This window comes from Peromyscus eremicus, chromosome 8b (assembly GCF_949786415.1).
Source record: "Peromyscus eremicus chromosome 8b, PerEre_H2_v1, whole genome shotgun sequence".
Taxonomy (NCBI): Eukaryota; Metazoa; Chordata; class Mammalia; order Rodentia; family Cricetidae; genus Peromyscus; species Peromyscus eremicus.
In genome coordinates, this window is record NC_081424.1 from 8839001 (window position 1) to 8843891 (window position 4891).

Below are 4891 nucleotides of genomic sequence, written 5' to 3' on the forward strand. Positions count from 1 at the left end.
GTACTGAATTTTACTATAACGCAAAAATACAAGCTCCTAAAAACAATGTATTCTACATAATTTTCATTAAAAATAACAAAAATTAGAGTAAAACTGTTTAGTAATAAATGTCTGAAAATGTGTACATCTCTAATAACAAAATACTAACAGTGCAATAACATTAACTCCTGAGGAGACTGGTGTGGTTCTGACAGGCAGTTCGTTCTGTGGTAGAGTTTGCCTCAGTGGCGTGAGAAATGCCCACAAGCAGAGAGGATTTGCCCTGCTAAAAGCTCTGGACATGGGAGGAAGTGTGGCCACCAGGCCCAGAACCATCAAAGGCTGGGCGGCTCCTCAGCCGGTCTCCAGACTCCTTTTGTTTCTCTGGAAACAGTTAAAATGACAGAACTTCCCCCTTTCCTCTCCTGGTGAAATGTTTGCCTCACTTCTCAGAGCCAGGACAGCTCTGCGTCACACTGAATCACCTCCCTCTTAATCTCAAGGTGGAAGGTTCAAAATGCCCAAGTGACAGCCAGTGAGAACATGTGGAGAGACCGGAATGAGGACGCCAGAGAGATGATATCGTAAGATCTTTTCCCGGAGTGTCTCACTGTTTCCATACCCTCTCGATCGTCTTCATCGGTGTTCTCTGGTTGGACCTCTTGAGCCCAAATCAGACAACATCTAATAGAAATGCTCCGTTTATTCCCCTGAAGTGTCGTCATTGAATAACGCTCTTCTTTGCTAGGACACTTGTCCCTAACATTTGTTAGGCATTCTGGTTTGACACTTGTATATGGTTGGTAAATAAAAGTAGGAACCTGAATTAGTGATAAATATATTTGCTTAGTAAGAAAAACTTATCAGTGTGAAGGACGTGAGAAGATATTGCGGCAGAGCCCTGGACTGTTTGTCTCAGGAATTCAACCTGCCTGTAACCGTCATTAACAATTTCCCCTCCTCTGGGGGACCCTCCCACCGGCAGATGATCAGTCTGGTTACACATAAAATCTTCCATGTGCCAGGCTCACTTGTACTCTTAAATTCAACCAAATTCCTGAAAGAAATGATAACTATAAGAAAACTGCATTCCATTTGATCCTCTACATCTATTGATCTCACATTGTTTTAGAGGTACCACCAACCATAAATCGTAGATTAAAACTAACGGGTTAAAAAGATGGTAGTTACAGAAAGTTCCAAAAAGCCAAAGTGGAAAGCTTGAACCTTGCTCTGAGTACGAAGATGAATCCATGCAAAAAGGTAATGTGTTGTTATTAGAGATTCTAGGTAACCCAAAAATTTAAAGTATACAGAAAAATATATAAATCTGTCATTTTATAATCAAGATCCATTCCCCTGGAATTCTTAGATAACAAGAGGGAATCATCCTAGTTGAAAGAGCTAATGTGAAATTAAAAGCAAGCAAGCAAAAAAAAAAAAAAAAAATCCCAATCTTTTCTTTAGGTATCTGATTTGGGGTCTGGTTGTTTTTGGATATTGCTGATTTGTGTTTGGGGGGTTTTGGGGGGTTGTTACTGTTGTTCGCTTTTATTTGCTTAATTTTTGAGACAAGGTCTCACAGTGTAGTCATATCTGGCCTCCAACTCAAAGATCCACCAGCATGTCTTTTATTAATGCTGAGCTAAACACACGAGTTTTTGAGGCAGTCTTGTATATAGCCCATGTTGCCCTTGAACTCACGATGTGGCCCCGGCTGAACTCAAGCTCCCAAATGCTGGGGTTGTAGGCTCATGTCACCACAGCCAGCTCGGTATGTGTAGTTTGAAATGAAAAACTTTCAGAGACTGTTTACTCTTCGGTCTACATTTCACCCTCAGCTGCACTAATTATTCCAATCTAGGAACAGAGGAGGCTTAAAACTAAAAGTTAGGCTCTCCTGCAGTAGATCCCACTAGTGTGAGTGCGTAGCTGATACCCAGTTTGTGTTCTCTCTCTCTTTACCATGAACCTAGCATCTCTCGCTGTGCCCAGTCGTTGTTGGAGAATGTGACTGACGTGATCTTTAAGGTGGCAAAAGCTAGAATCAACAACAGAAGCACACAGTGTGAAAGTATGTGATGTGCTTACAAATCTTGGCAGCCTGACACACACCACATAGAGCCAGAGGATAGTGGGAAAATGAGTGGTCCATGCTGCACCCCTCCCCCACTGCCCCCCAAATCACTGGAAACCAGAGAGGCAGAATGTGATACCAGGTTTATGTTACCACAGTGAACTTGAGCCATCTAGAAAATGATAGTGTGTACAGAAGAACTTCTAAAAATGACAGTGGTGATTGGTTAGAAAGTAGCCTGTACTGTGTGTGTGTGTGTCTGTGTCTGTGTCTGTGTGTCTGTGTGTGTCTGTGTCTGTGTGTCTGTGTGTGTCTGTGTGTCTATGTGTGTGTGTGTCTATGTGTATCTGTGTCTGTGTGTGTGTCTCTGTGTATGTGTGTCTGTGTGTGTCTGTGTGTGTGTGTCTATGTGTATGTCTGTGTGTCTGTGTCTGTGTGTCTCTGTATGTGTGTCTGTGTGTGTGTGTCTCTGTGTCTGTGTGTCTGTGTGTGTGTGTCTGTGTCTGTGTGTGTGTCCTTGTCTGTCTGTGTCTGTGTGTCTGTGTGTGTGTGTCTGTGTGTGTGTGTCTCTGTGTATGTGTGTCTGTGTGTGTGTCTGTGTGTCTGTGTGTGTCTGTGTGTGTGTGTGTGTCTGTGTGTGTGTGTTGTGGGTGTGTGTATGTGTATCTGTGTGTGTGTCTGTGTGTATGTCTGTGTGTCTGTGTGTGTCTGTGTGTGTGTGTTGTGTGTATTGTGTGTGTGTCTGTGTATCTGTGTGTGTGTCTGTGTGTGTGTGTATGTGTCTGTGTGTGTGTGTCTCTGAGTCTGTCTGTGTGTGTGTGTCTGTGTGTGTGAGTATGTCTGTGTCTGTGTGGTGTGTGTGTGTCTGTGTGTGTGTGTCTGTGTGTGTGTGTCTGTGTGTGTGTGGTGTGTGTGTGTGTCTGTGTGTGTCTGTGTGTGTGTCTCTGTGTGTGTGTGTGTGTGTGTGTCTGTGTATGTCTGTGTGTCTGTGTCTGTGTGTGTCTGTGTGAGTATGTCTGTGTGTGTCTGTGTGTGTGTCTGTGTGTGTGTGTGTGTGTGTAGGAGGGAGAGGCAGGCAGCAACTTTGTGGAGTTAGTTTCCTCCCACCTTTAGGTAGGTTCTGGGCTTCTGAGCCCTCTGCTCCTCAGCATTTCCATCTGTTGCTGAAGATGGGGACACCAGACTTGCTTACTTCCTCTTTGCTGTGATAAAATACTCAACACCTTGAAGGGCTAAGTTCTGCTCACCCTTGAGGGGACAGTCCGTGGGGAAATCAGGGTGACAAGACTGTCACTTTGGGGCCACAGTCAGGAAGGAGAGAGCGATGGATGCCTGTGCTCAGCTTTCTCCTTCAGGGTGGGTCTTCCCACCTCAGGTAACCCGATCTAGATAGTCCCCACAGGCCTGCCCAGAGGCGGGCCTCATCTAAATACTCCCTCAAGTATGCTGGAGTCTTAGGTCCCAGGTGGTTGATAGGAATTCCAGCCACGCCCCCGTGATCCTGCATGCCCCTAGCGGGACACTTAGTCATTTCCGCCTAGTCATTTCCAGATCATGTCCTACTTAACCCATGCACTGTGTGGTCACGTAAATTGAATGCAGTGTGACCACGTGATCTATGCACATATGTGGAGTAGCCACACATGGGCCCATGTGTGCATGAACGGGGTAGTCCTTAAAAGTTGGATCCCGTGTCCCCTCCCCCTCCTCTTCACATGTCTTTTCAGCAGGCCTGAACACGCCTGTCCCTTTCTCCTTTTCTTAATAAAACTCTTGTTAGTGGATTTTGTTGTGTTCTGTGACTTTTCCTCGCAGGGTAAGAGTGTCGCTAAAACCAACAGTGGTTCCAGATCCTGCCAAAGCCAGATCCTGTCAAGATGATAGCCAACAGGGACCATCGCAACATTGGCCACCATGATGCCTCAAACTCACAGTTCCGCCTCAGCTGCCTGAGAACTAAGTTACAGCATGCCACACCACTTCTGGCTACTAGGAGACCAGGACAGTACAAAAAAAAAAAAAGTGTGCCGGGCGGTGGTGGCGCACGCCTTTAATCCCAGCACTCGGGAGGCAGAGCCAGGTGGATCTCTGTGAGTTCAAGGCCAGCCTGGGCTACCAAGTGAGTTCCAGGAGAGGCACAAAGCTACACAGAGAAACCCTGTCTCGAAAAAAACAAAACAAAACAAAACAAAACAAAAAAAAAAGTGGTTCCAGCAATCAGAGGCCATTTAAGATAGATAGCTTGCCTTATTTATTTCAAAAGCAGTATATGCACCAGAACAGAAACCTGAGAATTTTTAAAAATTGCTAATGTTAAGTAAAAGGGCTTTTTTTTTTCTTTATACTTCCAATAGAATATAAATCCAAGAGGGTTCTAGACATTAAAAATGCGTTATTACAAAAGTGTAAGTAGTTGAAGAAACCAATAAAGTGATAATAAAAACAAGGGTGAGGGATACAGCCAGGTACTAACGATTGGATAGTAGTGTGGGAAATTACCCAGCAACATTTCTGGTGGGCAAAGTCATGGGTTTTAAAGATCAGACAGGCCCAGTTTTGACTGGTGACCGCCTTTCAGCACTATGTGACACCCCTGACCTGCACCCCATCTGTAAAGTAAGGGTCTGTGTTGGGGGGGTGGATTCAAGTGACGCTCTGCTCCCACCTGGCATGATGGCGGACAGACAGGTATTCTAAAATTGGTAGTTATAAAACAATAGCTGAGATGGTGGACTTGAGCTTTTCCGACAGATGCAGTGTGGTAAGTTAATGGCACAGGGCCAATTTGCAATTTACTGGGAAGCTTCTACACCTCCCTGGTGGTCTAGTATCTCC